This window comes from Pleurodeles waltl, chromosome 11, assembly GCF_031143425.1.
Source record: "Pleurodeles waltl isolate 20211129_DDA chromosome 11, aPleWal1.hap1.20221129, whole genome shotgun sequence".
In the NCBI taxonomy this organism is placed as follows: domain Eukaryota; kingdom Metazoa; phylum Chordata; class Amphibia; order Caudata; family Salamandridae; genus Pleurodeles; species Pleurodeles waltl.
In genome coordinates this window covers 112459045-112474689 of record NC_090450.1, presented here as the reverse complement: position 1 = coordinate 112474689, position 15645 = coordinate 112459045, and positions in this window count along the sequence as shown.

The following is a 15645-nucleotide window of genomic DNA, read 5'->3' as shown; positions in this document are numbered from 1 at the left end:
TGAAGGGAAATTGTGATGCTATCGGATTCGCCTTTGCATTCAACATGAGATTCATGTTTTGCTGAGGAACAATCACCTGCTGCTGTGTCATTGGGGCTTGTGGTACCTACATCTGTTGTCCTGGGGACACATGTACATTCTAATTTTGGGGTCTTTGAGCTCTCTGAATTTGAACCTGATTATTAACTTGAGTCTGTGCAACTCTAACATTCTGCACTTGAACATTCACATTCTTATATGGACATTCTTGTCACCAGAGAACCAAATTTCAACACTTATGACACAGACAAGCCTTCTTTAAAGACTGGACATCAAGAGCACCTCCACTCTGATCCATCTGAACACCACGTACTCTACCTCTACAGTGTGAGACTGCTTTTGATAGATCTGTTATGCTGGAAGGATTTGACAAAAAATAGGATCTACTATGCATTTTAACCACCCCCCAGTATGTTGCTCTACCTGCTCCTGTTTATGTAATTGTGCCAGTCCAACTGCCCTGTAAGAATCAGCCCTAGATGCTAGAAGGTGTGCACTTGCTCCAGGGGCACACCCTTGAGATTTGGACTAGGTCTGGTAGAATGGCATGGGATTTTCTTTTACCCACATTTATTTCCAACCCCCGCTGTGTACAGAAATGGCAAAGCTGCCCAAGATCCTCTGCATCCCCATGGGGAATTTGAAAAGTAGCATGGTATTATCTGCAAACATCAGGGCAGAAACCTTGAGGTCTGCCAGGCTTGGGAAATCGCCCTCGCATTGGTTCAAAGGGCTACTAGCACATTGAAAAAAGGGTGAAAAGATTAGGGGCGAGGACACAACCCTGTGTAACACCTCCAGTGATAGGGAAATTCAATGTCAGCTCAACTAGCTGTCCACATCGCACCTGCTCAGAATTGTGTTCAAGTAGCCTTATTATGATAGCTAGCAAAGCAGGAATTCCATATCTATCAGCATTTGCCATAATAAGAATCTAGGGACCTGCTAGAAGGCTGACCAACGGTCCACAATTAATACAATAACAACTGCCCCCAAGAGTCACTGTTTCCCAAAGGAGAAGTTGGAGTCAGACGTCCTGGTCCACAGTGGTGGTGCATTCCTAAAGACCTGCATGTAAGGGGTGAGAATGTCTTCTGTAGCCATCCAGTCTTCAGATGCCGAGGAGCCATCAAGGAATAGCACACCTTCCAAGCTAGATGCTACAAGTTTATATATTGGCTCAACCATCTCTCTGGCTTTGGCCATCTTGCTCCACTTTACTCTATGGATGTTGTTCTAGGGCCTCAATCTCACATCAAAAAGTTCAATTATGCTAGTTGCAAGATTGGAGTACTACATTGAGACAAAAGGCATTGTGATTGCAGTCCTGCCTTGGCAATACCACCATATTCACAGGATGTGGTTAGACCCTCACATCAACATATCCACAAGATGTGGCCTGACATTCACATCCACCAAGATATAATCAATGAGACTGGTACTGTGGATGCCGTTGAAAGTGCGCCTACCCTCCATATCAGAGGTGGTTCTACCGTTGGCTGCACACAGGCCTTGATTCAGAGTTAGGACATTAATTTGTAAATCCAGGATAGACCAGAGTTTGATAGGGGGATGGTCAGTGGGGGTATGGGCCACTTTTATCTTCCTCTTGGGTGACTACCTCAATGTTGCTATCCAATGGTTCAAATTGACAAATGAACAATTTTCCTAATGCCAACCGGGGCAGAAGCCATATGTCAGTTAAGTGAATCTGAAATGTAATCTCCATTGCTCAGCCCCAGGCCTGAAATATAGATTGTAAATATAAAAGGTAACTTGAGGGAATGTCAGGGAAATGCACAAAACATCAGGGAGAGTGATTGATATTGCTTTCTCCTTACACGTGAGCACTGTGCAGACCCAGGTTGTCAACCCCCACAAAGGCCTACCCTTGCCCATGATTGTAGCAACTTTACTAAATTTGGAATAACCCATTTGATGTACTTACTTGATACACCAAATCTTCTGGAAAAGGCAGAGGTCATGGGTGTTGATGAAGTGTGCCCAGTCTGGGGAGTCTAGTTTGGAAGTGAGCAGAGCAATATGCCAAGAGAGTAATTTTAAAGACGTCTCAGGGTAGATGAATTCAGCGTCATTCATAGGGCTTTGCCCAGGACTCCCACTCTTAGCCACAAGATAGTTGGATCAGGGCAGTACCATGGCATAAGACACCTTCTAATTATTGTTGGATACTAGGCAATACTGGTGTTGAAAACTATAGACTGTGGGATCAGGCTCTTTGGTTTCCTTTTTATTTGCTGCATTGTCAATTTGTTGCAGTGTCCTTGACGTAGTACTCCCCATTAATCTAGATAGCATTTGTGGAGTGGCATCCGTATAGCCTGAATTGGCCTGAAGCTAAATAGTGGATGGGCTAGAGAGCCCATGTCCCAGGGAAATGTTGGCCCCAACTGAAATCCTGATATAATCCAACCTCATGCCTACATTCCCCCACCTTCCTTTGTAAATGACTTGGAAAGCATCTGTTAGAATGGGGTCCAGAGGGAAAGTGTGTCAATCAACCCCTGCCAAGGCATTGAACCGATTAAAGATGGGGAAGCCAAATGCACCCCGTATTCTAACAGGATTATTGGGGACAAAAGCCCTCAGTGGATACCGGTTTTGATTTTTCAAAGTCCATGTCCTATTTTCTTAGTTCAACAAAGGGCTAGAAATCCAAGGCCAAAGGCCAGTCCATATGGTGCCCAAAAAATGGCAATGTGTTGTTGCCAAACTTGACTCCTAACTCCCATGTAAGCTCCACAATAAGGGGCATCAAGGGGGCATTCAGGAAGCGCAGGGATTTTCTGGGGGTGGGGGTGGGGAGGAGTCTGGTCTTGGGGGGTGGTTTGGGTTTGATCTTCTAGGGTAATTCTTTGGAAGAGTGGTCTTCTTCAGGGCGGGGAGGTGTATTGGTCTTTGCAAGGGGGCAAGGGAGACCTTGGAGGTGGAAGGGATGGCTTTGGGGAGGGATGCAGACCTTTTGGGTGTGGTACAGGGGGAGGATGGGGTAAGGTCTAGGAAAGGTTTTTTAGATACACAGGGACAATCATCAGAAGGGGGTCAAGATTTGTAGGTTGAGGGAGTGGTTGTCTGATGTGTAGTAGTGGATATCTTGAGTGTGTGCTTGTGGGAGATATGCTAGTGGGGTGAGTGTCTATTGGTTGGGTGAGTGAGGGCATTTATATGTCTTGGGCTCAGGAGGGGTGAAGGTGCTGGGGGATTCCATGGTATGTCTGTTGGGGTGATGATTGCGGGTATGCTGGATGTCTGTAGTTGTGGTGTCTGTGTGGGTGTGGTGTTAGAGGTAGATGTGAGGCTGTGCTGGGATGGTATCTGCAGGTATGGTGGGTGTTGTGGCTGTGTTAGCGACTGTTGTGGTGGTGTCAGTAACAATGCCAGATGTTCTGTGTGTGATGCTGGGGAGGTCAGGGAAAGTAGTCATAGTTGCAGTGTCTGCGTGTAGATATTGTTTGTGCGCATGCCGGTGTGTCTTGTGGTGCTTATGTTTGTGAGTGCTCCGTGTGTCTGTTGAGGTAGATGCATGGGAATCTGTCTGTATGCTTTGGGTAGGTTGTGGAAGGGGGAATTTGGGCTGGGAACAGGGAGTTGGAGAGGGGACAGAAGACAAGGGGTGACTGGCTGCCGTCAGTGTGGAGGTCAGAGCCAGAAAAGATCTCTGTATGACAGCCATTGCACCATGAATGCCCTCCAGGAACACGTTTGTGTGCAGGAGTTGAGTCAACAGTCCCTGAATGCATTCATGATGGCGGACTGACCCACAGAGACATTTCTCAGGAGGTCAATAGCATCCTCACTGAGGGAAGTTGGGGGAACAGGAGCTGGGGTGGAGGTGCCAGCAGCACAGGAGCGGCCCGCCCTCTTTGGTGAGCGTGCATGGCCAGCTGGGTGGGGAGCAACAGAGAAGGCAGTTATAGAACGGGGGTTGTGGACAAAAGATGGTGCTTTGGGTTCCCTTGAGGGGTCTGCTACCACTAGGGAGTGGATACTTAAAGAGGAATCTGAGGATGTGAAGGCTGATCCAGTCGCCCAGTGGCTCTCCCCTCACCTACCGGGCCACTGGGTCCCTCTGTGGAAGGGGACTCTTGACCTGAGGTCCCATGGACAGATGCTTCCCCACTCGGATGTGCCAGTCTCCTTTGTCTGCCTGTGCTGATACTGCAATAAGAAAGAGAAATACGGTCACAACATGGACATGAAAACACTTCAATCACAACGCTGAGAGACCAACCGTGCTATCATGTCAAGTAGCCCCCTGCAAAAAGTGCCACCTAAGTGGCACAATCGTATGCCATAACGTGCATGCTGTGTGGAATTATAAAAGTGACACATGAGAAAACAAGACCTCAGACAATTATAATTGCATGGATGAAGTCTAGCAACCACTCCACAACTAGGTTATCACTCCATCCTCAAACCTGTGTCTCATGCAGCAGACCCCAGTGAACTCGTAGCCCACAATTGGATGCCATTGTAAGATACTGTACCAAATACACAGACACAAGCTCAGGCACACATCTATTCTGCATTGCCATGATTTACCATCTATATCGAGGTTGCAAATGAAATGCAGCTGACACAGGTCCAAATCTGCAAAAACTTGCAGTAGGTGACAAGGAAATGCCCACGTCACTATGGACACATCACAACAATGTACAGCTCCACAAGTGACACCTGTACGAAATGAGTCTTGGAGGTGGTAGCAATGTCAGTCAGACATGCCCCAACCATGGTATTGTAAGGAACAACAATGAAGTTATGTTCAAAATCTCATGGAGAGATGTCTCCAGAATACACACAACAATGACTCTGTAAGGCCAAGTATAGCTACCATCAATGTCTGGCACACCACAATGTTTACATCTGAGTGAGTTTGTAGTGAACAACAGTACCGTACTGGTTGGAGAGACACAGAACTTGCAATCACCAAGAGAAGGACACCAACTTGTTGTCCAAGGAGAAGCTACATCTTTACACACATCTCAGACATGGCAAGCATGGCATCTGTCTCTGGATGAATCCTTGTCCTTAAACAGATGTGATCCAAACATCACTGCAAGTCACTCCATGATGCATTCCAACAGTCAGGGCACAATCCCCAATCATTTCACAGGTGCAGTGCACTTCTCAACATGAATCCACATCAAGGGTACATACAAACATAAAGTGGATCCACACACTGGTCCTACCTGTCATGTCCCTAATTGCTGCTGCAGTTTCATGTGACTAATGACATGCTGTGAGGCATGAAGATATCTGTCAGATGACATATGAAGGTGACACACTCCTGTTTGTGGCACCACTAGAAATGGAGCGCTGATGTATACGTACCATTGCAACAACAGTTCCCCATGCACATATAGGTGAGAGACTCCAGACATCATCTCATCAACATGGATAGCACATGCATAATAAGTGAGCATAGATATGTATCATTAGGAGAATGGAGCACACATGTAGACACAAAGACTGTTGGCAACAGTGATGACACATCACTCATGTCAATGCACATTCCCCGCTTACCAAGGGAAAGAGTTTTCTGCAGCTGCCAGAAATTAGCCATGTAAGTCATGTCACATCATTGTTGACACCTACACATCACAGACTGCAAAGAGGCAGCAACACCCATCATAACACTGAAAATAACTAGCTTTTGGGTGGCAGATGTCAACCTACGCACACATTCCCAGAGACATGGCCGAGGACGGTGATCCACATCCTACATACCTTTTGCCTGTAACATTTGGGAGGAGTGATCTGTTGGAGAAAACTAACACCCACTAGCAAAATAAATAGTTAATCATTTTTCACTTCACACAGCCAATTGTGGTCCCTGCAAAGCAATGAGACTGAGAATACCCCACAGTTTTGTCCAAAGTCTCAATTCTAAAAGAAAAAGCATACCAGTTAGAAACACATGATTTGTCTACAAAAATATACTCCCATATGATGTGACACACATGACACATCCCTCATTGTCAGGGGGGGCATAGAGTAATTTCCTCAATCAACTGACAAAGGGACAAGCAGGAATTTGCCTCGTACTCACCCCTCTTGTTGCTGCTGTGCTGCCCTCGCATGCCCTTCCAACTCCAGGTAGGCTACTGCCAAAATGTGTGCCATTAGGGAGGGTCATTGTCCGATGGCCACCCCATCGACGTTGGGAAGATAGCCCCGACTGGGCCTCCAGGATCATCCAGGCCCAGCGTCTCATGTCCTCCTACCTTTGCCGACAATGGGCACTCCGCCGGCTGTGGACCCTCAGGGTGTGCACCTTATTGGCGATAGCTCTCCAAATCCCCTTCTTCTGATGGCCTACATGGATGCAAAAGACAAGACATCATGTCAAAAAGTCCCATGTGAGATGGCTGAGTCTTATACATATCAGTGTGCCAAGCTACGAGCATCCTGTCCTGACCATACTGGCCACGTATGGCACATAGCATTCATTGGACACAGGGACATGATTACAATCACTCCTCAATATGCTGCCCTACACACCACCCAGCACAGTCCCTGTGGGACATTAGCTAGCAACCCAACAGTGATCAGAAATACCATGAGACACATCATAGCAAGTGGCTACTGACAGGTAAATCCCTCAGCCAAGAATGCACATAAACATCCATTACCCCAGGTTATCTACTGCAACATACAGTCCCTACAGGCCAAATCCATCCTAGAAACTTCACTACTGCCCTTGGCTCACAATGAAGGGAGCAGCATGGGGGGCACACATAAAGTGAAACCAGTCCATGTGAAGAAATGGGGTGGTACAGATGCAGGCACATGGCACTTCAGGGGGTAGCGGTCTGTGTGTCTCACCAACAACACAAAATACACTTCTGCATGTGTGTTCCCTTAACCTAAGGTACCTTTGGAAAGACATGGGCATGCATTGTAAATGTGTCCAAACAACAGAGTCACAATATCATGGCTCATCAGTAAGTAATACACTGTTTTCTCTTATGCAATGAATAAAATGCAATGGCCCTGCACAGAACACATGAGCTGAATGAAGGTGACAACAGGGCTGTGGGATCAAGGTACCTGTCAAGGCTATGTAACATACATTGACAAAAATGGAAACAACACATCTGTCACAGATCAACAGCCTGCCATTAATACAATTTCCATTCTAATCAATGGACAGATGCTCAATAAGATGCATATTGGCCCTTATGCATGATTTGGCGTATGACCATTCTGTGCGTGGATAAGTGTGAGAGCAATGTCACACTTGCATAGCAAAAGAGATTTGATACTAACCCAGATTAAGACATATATTGTGAGACACCTTAGACAGGCTCGGCTCTTTGCAGATTGAGCAGTAAGACCTACATCAATCGCCATATCCGATGCTTACATGCATTACAGTACATCATGTAGCCAACAGCAAATTGGCATGTGGTGCCTATGTGCAGAGCTGAAGGCCATAGTAAGTCATGAACTGGATTCCAAACAACAATCTAACAAGGCCAGAAGTGGTTTGAAGTCGCTGTGTCAACATACACAGGGTTCAACTTAAAATCAACCAACAGATACAACATGCATTCTTCGCTCCTGCTGTCATGCAATTACTTGTGATTGTATATTGATAATATCTTTTGCTGAGAGATGCATAGGGATGGCTGTAATGACACCTCACTTAGTTATGTGCATCTAATGCAAGCTGGGTCAGGGATATATTCAAAACAGGACTACAACTGCAACATGCAATTCCATATAAAGACAGTTCCGCTCCAATTACATTTCTTTGTCTCTCTCTCTTTCTCTCTCTCTCTCTCCTCTCTCTCTCTCTCTCTCTCTCTCTCTCTCTCTCTCTCTCTCTCTCTCTCTCTTTCTCTCTCAGTTAAGCAGCAGTTAATGACAATGCTTTTCCGGTGTCACCAGACTGTATTATTCTAAGTTTTATACAATCATATGATTTGGTTGTTGTCTTTTCTTTGTGTAATGTTTGGGTTTTTTCATCTGGTTTGCTATCTTCTTTCTAATCTGCTCATTCCCATATGTTATCAATGTACACACTAATTTGATACCCATTTCATTTCATGAAATAGATGTACCCAAAATTCAGTTTGCAACCTTTTGTTTTGAGGACTTTTGAGCTCTATAGAGAATGAAGTAAGTAACAAAGTATTTTTTATTTGATCCACTATAAGCAATCACGAGACAGTATTCTTGATTTCAAATGTTGTGAAGTAAAATGCACTAGTGTATTACTGGTATCAAAATGGGGTTAGAATGAGCAATGTAAAGAATTTTCAATTTAGAATCTTTTTCTTACTATTATGTGACCTATGACGACTCAATTTTATTAATAGCAACCATTAACAAACTTGCTATATTGAAAGTATAAAAATTTACAGAAAGGTAATCTCTGCATGGGAATCCATGAGGATGCGTGACCTTTAATTTGCATCACTTATCCTCCTCAAACTGGAAATTTTTAAACATGTTCCCTTACATAAGAGTAGTTTCCCCTTTTTTAAAGAGTGCAATTGCTTAGCAATAGGGTGAAATCTTCCCACTGTGGTTGTTTAGAGTTTACACAGTTTGATGACAATGCACTATGGTCTCCAGGTAGGTAAAATTTTACACTCAGATGATCATACTGAATCTTTTCAATTTGTATGTAACCTACATCTGCTTCATGTGACAGATCCTTCAATTTTTTACCAAAATTCACTTTTGTTGTAGAGGATGAGCACCCATGGGTCCTTATAAGAAGCTCTGATGCTTATGGTATGCATCAGTAGCAATCAATTAACTATATGGTAATGCTGTAGTACTTGTCAATTCCTTGAATATCCAGATGGATGCAGACTTTATTGAAGATCAAGACGCATGACTTGAATACGAGTTTGGCAGTTGGACTGCCATACCGCTAATATGGTGGTTCCAAAATGACCACGGGGCTGGCAGTCTCCAGACTGCTGTATTGTGATGTATGTAAGCTGAAATGCTGACTGCCAAAACAAATGGCTGCCTGCCAGCTGCGTGGCGGCCTGCAATCTTGGCAGTGCGCACTTCGTCACCTTCATGCTACATGAAACTGCTGAGGCCTTTACAAAAACAGAGTCGACGTGCTGGTCTCCTTGTCGCTGACAGCAGTCAGCCGCCGTGGTACGCATTCAGCAAAGCAACAGGCAAGTGCCTATTGGATGGATTAAAAACCAATACAGCAGACGTACATTGGCAAAACACACTATAAAACACCCCATTTCCAAGACCAAAATCCTTTACTTCTCCACTGTAAGAAATAGACAAGAGCCTTGACAAAACAAAACAAAACCGGTCAGAATGACAAAGACCAGTCACACTCCAGTTGTTCCAAGAGTGGTGCTCCGAAATACTGCTTCATGTACTCACGACACAGTTGTGCTGGCTGTAGCGCTTTCAGTACTCCTTACTGTGACGGGACAGTGATTGCGCAGAAAAAGTAGCAACAGCAAAATACTACCTATTATAGCTGAAGTATACGGGAATCCCCCGAAAACACTCAAAAATATTGAATGTATGGCTGACGGTACTAAACCAAATAGAAGAAGAAGGTGTGAACAAAACTAGAACCAACAGCCTTAAAAAAGTGGGTGATTCCAGTAGTACTGGATGCATTAAATATTTGTTCCACGATTTCACCAAAGTGCCTCAGAAAGTTTGTAGTTAAAAGGGACTGAATCTCTGCTGATGACTTCGCAACCTGAAGCTCATAGGTCCCGTCCAGATGTAAGCGCCACATGTTTTTGAAACAATAAAGCCTTTAGTCTGCTCAACTTTTCAAAATTCACATTAGAAGTAGCAATATGAGGCCAAACGCCTGCTACTCCTTGAAACTGCATAGGGGAAAAAAGGACATTCCTGCAACACTTAACAATTTGGGAGACCAAAACAACATAAGCTATTCCAGCTCACACTACACAACAGCTCTCACTGTTAAGGAGCACTAAGCTGCCATTTGAGAGCACCTGGAGCGCAGGACTAATCAAGGGGACTGAAACTCCCTCCAGATAACAAGCCAAAGTTGCCACAGAGGCATTACATGACCTGTGCAAGGACCGCTGTTTACAAACCATTGAATGGCTCACAAAAGTCTTGCATTCACTACCGCTAAGAAAGACCTTTTTCATGTTATTGAAACATTTGTACGACGAAGGAAGCCCCCACACCTTGTGTATGTAACTATCTCCCAGCCTTTCATATCTACCCACTGGAATGTGTTTCAAACAAGATGTAAATTGAAGTGCTGAAATGGGCAGATTAATAACCCCATGTGTTAGCCATTCAGCAGATGGTATTTCAGCCACCGGAAAAGGCAATATTTCTAACTTTTCAATATTCAACATGACACATGTTGGTTCCATTATTTGTTGTTGTCACATTACATTAAATGTGGAACAAATCTCCATTACAATCACGTGTTGCCAAGGAACGTGACCTGCTTTCAGTGTTTGTAGTGTCCAACCTAACTGCATAAAGGGTCTTCGCTGAATTTGTCCACGTTCCAAAAATGATACATCACTCTGTCCTATATATATAGCAGAGGATACAGTGTTATTCAAGGTGTTTATTCGGTCGGACAAGGTGTTAATTCCATTATCTACAACGGCTAATGATTTCTATAAGTTTTTCTGATCTAGTTGCCTTAACCAGGCAGCCACTTCTTGTTGGGAAAGCTTCCATATTTCATTATATGCAGCATATGAGAAGTGTTTTCTGTGTTGCCTTCTGGGGCCTAACAGGAAATCCTGTAAATCCGTGTTGTTGTACAGGAGACTTAGATGTTCTTTGACAGCATCCAGTGAGGAACCCTTCAACCATTACTGGCATAGTTTCCCTACACTATTTTACGGTACGGCCTATTAATTCTAAAACCCCCTGAGGAGTTTAAAAAAACACATATCGCACCCATTGGTGTCTACAGGCCACAATAACCACCTGCCAGGACGCGAAAATGATGTGTTAAATGCACCATTTTGGACCCATTCATTGAGGGGATCTTCAGACGCATTTGTATACTTTTGCCATTTGAAAAATTAAGAAGGGGTGGTAATACTGTGCGCATTCAGTTCCTTAATGTTTGTTAAGTCTAAACAGCTTGTTTGTTATACTGTGTCATTTAGAGATATAATTTGAACAGGAATCATACATGCCCTAAATAAAGCTTCTGTTCCTCTCATTTGTCAATTTTTTGTTCCCCACACACTTTTCAAGTCAATCAACTTCAACCAGTACTCATAGTCTTCCTTAGACAATCGGGAAACAAAGGAATCAGAAAAAATCCATTTTGTGTCTGTCAATAAAACGTTAACTTTCCATTTCCGGCATTTAAAATAATATGACTCAGCATTTTTAACATAATGTCCAGAAAAATATGCAAAGTTTTCAGTATGCGTTTTAGAACTGCTCATTGGTGGAGTCGGGCAGTGTTCCCATTGTGCATATTTAGAAATAGTCTTTGGGGTGCTTGCTCTGTGAATAAAATAGTGTCCATAATAATTATAACAGAACATTTCTCCACAATTTCCTTTAAACTGGTACACATCCTCGTTTTCAAATACTGTATAATAGTTTGGATCATACATCATAGCATCAACAGTTTTCACATCCCAATCATCAGAAACCACTCAGTTTGTAATTACATTTGTCATAGAGAGTTTGAACACGTATGGTATTTGAATGACCTCAGTAGGCCCAGATATGTTGAATAATACTTTGTCCCAAACTATCCCACCAGGAATTGGTATGGCTGTAATGTTCACTAGGGACTAATCTCTGTGAATTTTGTGTGATGAAAAATGTGGTTTTAGGACCGCATCCACCAGTTCAATTGTAGAGCGAGTGTTCATGAAGAAAATGACCATGCATAAGGAGAAAGAACACAATAAAAAACCCAATCCAAGGGAGGAAGGCAAGTACAGTCATTGAGACCCATAGATAAATCCATAGAAGAATAAAATAGTTAATTTTAGGCCAATGTATTAGCTTTCGTGCTCTTGACAGTTCTGTTACAGTAGAGGCAGATGAGTCACTAAAGGTGTCGTTTATGTCGACAAAATAACCAGAATCTGTTTGTGCAAAAACTGGAGCTGTGTTTTGTAGCGGAGAACATGCTAAATACTTCTGAGGTGGTACATAGTAAATTACGACATCGGCCACATGGTGTAACTTGACATTGTCGAAGGAGACAAAGTGGTTTTCTCTAGAGCCAGGCAGCAGTGGTAGAATCACAGTTCTAGTACTGTGCATTCCCAGGACTGGAACCGGATCATGATAAGAAGGACCGAACTCCTTTTTCACAGCAATTTTTTCACACACTAGATCACCAAGTTTAGGAATCCAACTGGTAGTTGTGACTGGTAAATCCCTAATTCCAGAGGAGGCACCATTGGCAGATGCTTTGTCGTCATGTAACTGTTGTAAGTCCTGCAAAACAGTGACACGTTCATTTATCTCAAAAAGTGTATCCGCCACCTCCACGCCAGGACCATCAAGATCTGGAACATACATTTGAGTTCCAAAGAGGCATTTTTATGATGCACACTCCTCAGGGACCTTCTGGGCAGATTGTTAAGTGCTCTCTGGACTCCATATAGGTGTGTAAGCCAACTCCAACCTGTGCCTAATACTCTAGCTGTTAAGGATTGCTTTAAATCGTTTTGTTGCTCCACAACACTATTTCCCTTGGGATGAAATGGAGATGAGTAAAGCAGTTGTAACCCTAACAAAGCCATGGTTTCCCTGTAAGCTCTTGAGGCAAGAGAAGGGCCGCCGTCTGAGTGCAGAGCCACAACAGCATATGTGCCGATAAAGATTTGCAAGTTGTTGGAAAATGGGTTATTGGTAGGGCAGGTAGGTACCTACACCTAGCAACAAGCCACAAACCTCCACAAAAGTACAGTTAGGTCTCAGTAAATTAATCCCAGCTCTACCCTTGGTAGCTTGGCATCGAGCGTCAAGGCTTAACTTAGGAGACAAAGTGTAAAGCATTCAAATATCACAAAACAGTAATTAAATAAAACACAGGAAACAGTTTAAAAATCCAAAACCAATTTATAAAAATAGCTTATATTTTTATCTTTAAAATGACACAAAAACGATTAAAATCGGTTCAGGGGAACCGGAGATATGAATTTTTAAAGTATTATTATTTTCTAGCGCATAGAAACAAAAAGCGCCAATCGGGTCATCTGGTTGCACCAGGACCGGGACAAAGTCAAACTTTCAGGCCGACCGCGATGGAGCCCTGCTCGGATACAGGTCGCGGGAAGCCTCGGTTAAAAAGTTACCTTCTGACTTAGTCTTTATTTTGAAGTTTTTCTTCACCGGGACGAACCTGCCAGTTGGATCCGACCTCCTGGAGCCCTTGTCCGGATACGCGAAGTCGGTTTCCTCGGTGGTGATTTCTACCTTCGGACTTAGTCGTTTTTTCGAGATGAAAATCCTTCGACCGGGGTAAACCTGGATCTTGATCCGACGTCCGTGGAGCCCTTCTCGGATACGATGGCTGGAAGGTCCCGGTCAACTTTTTACGTTCGGACTTAGTCTCTTTTTTGGATGTTTTTCTTTACCGGGACGAACCACGAAGTCAGGCCGGGTCGCGGTTGAGGCAAGCCGGCTAGAATTTCCGCGTCGGGTCGGTCACTTTATGGAGCTTTTTTTTAAAAATTCTCCAATCTTTTCCAAACTTCTGGGGTTTCACCCAGATGTTCTTTTAAGGTTCTTTTGGGGTCCACAGCTCACCCCAAGGGTCCAGAAGTTCTGTGATGGTCCTTGGGAAGTGCGGACTTCAACTCCCAGAATACACCTGGCGCAAACTCCTTTTTGGCCACTGGACAGTGGTCAGCTGGTCACTTTTTCAGGAGTTGGTGCAGGGGACTCTGGATAGCAATTTTTCACCTGTAGCAAACAGGGAGTCCCTCCTTGAACCAGTGGAAGCCAGGCAAAGTCCTTCTTGTGGTGAAGCCCAAGTGTGCAGCTGGTGCAGTCTTTCTGAGTGCAGGGTCCAGGTGCAGGCCAGGGGTCCAGCAGGGCAGTCCTTCTTCTCCTTGTAGTTCCTTCTTCTTGAAATTTGGTGGGGATCTGAGGCGTGGGTGCAGGTCTGCCAGTTTTATCCTTGCTCCTGGGTGAAAAGCAGGGGGGCCCTGGTTCTCCAATCAGGGACAGGGTCGTCCCCCTGTGATGACCACTTCCTGGGAAGTGTGGCAAAAATCCATCCCAGAAGGCAACAGTCTCTAAAAATCCAAAATGGATGAATCTGATTTTTAGAGGAGAGATCTGGCTGAGCCCACCCACTGGTGTGGCTAAAAATCATAAACACACCCCTCTCCTGCCCTCTCCTAATCTAATCAAGGGGGCACCTAGCTGTCTGGGGTTGCAGGATGTGGGGGTGTTGCTGGGTGCTCCAGATGTCCTTCTCTGCCTTTGAAGACCAGTTTGGCAGCCCTCCCCCTTCCTGCTTCCCCATCTGCTGAGGGGAGATTCTCTCCCCCAAGCACATTCCTTTGTGTGAAGTCAGGCCACTTCACACCTCATTAAAGTAGCCTGGCAGAAGCTGCTGCAGGCTGGCCAATCAGAGCACAGCAGCAAAAACAATGCAGAGCTGAAATTGGCAACTTTTTAGGTAAAGTCTAAACTTTTTACCTGCACTAGTTATATTAAATCCAACAACTGGAAGTTGTGGGATTTATTATAACAATCAATTTGATACCAAATTCTTGGTATGTAACACTTAAGGAGACTTTAAAATTTTAAATAAAGTCTGCCCATTCTAGCCTATGAAGGCCATTTACTTCAATGAGGGAAAAACGAATTTGGCTGTTTTTACCTCACCAGGGCTTATAAATCTATTTTTATAAAGTCCCTGCTTATAGTTACATGGCACCCAGCCCTAGGGGCACATAGGGCACACCTTAGGGGTGACTTATATGTAAAAATAAGGTAGTTTAAGACTTTGGAAGTACCTTTAATTCCAAAGTCGAATTTGCATATAACTTTAATTTAAAAGCAGCCAGCAAGGCAGGCTTGCTTTTAAAATGACACTGGGCACCTCAGCAATGCACCTAGGTGTGCACCACCTATGCTGTGGTCCCTAAACCTACATGCCCTACCATATACTAGGGACTTATAGGTAGGTTTACTTAGCCAATTATAATTAGCCTAATTTGCATATCCATTTTACACAGAGCACAGGCCCTGGGACTGGTTAGCAGTACCCAGGGCACCATCAGAGTCAGGAAAACACCAGCATAAAGTGGAAAATGGGGGCAAAAAGTTAGGGGGCCTCTGCAATCAGCCCCAGTTTCTCACACAACCCCCCCCCAGCCCACACGCCCAGGAGACTCAGCCCAACCCTGGGAGAGTCTTCCTGGCTTGTTAGGCGAGGAAGACAGTGAAGAAAACTGGCTGTCCCTTTGCAGGGCCTACTCTGCCTTACATCCTCCTGTCAGGGTCTCTCCCTCTGGGTAGTGAACCCACCCCAACAATGAAAGGACCCATTTCAAACTGAAACTTCCCTCTAGGGGGGTCTTCCTCCTCTCTCTCTGCCAACTTGGGTAGTGAGGTGCCCACCTCCCCTACTCCTAA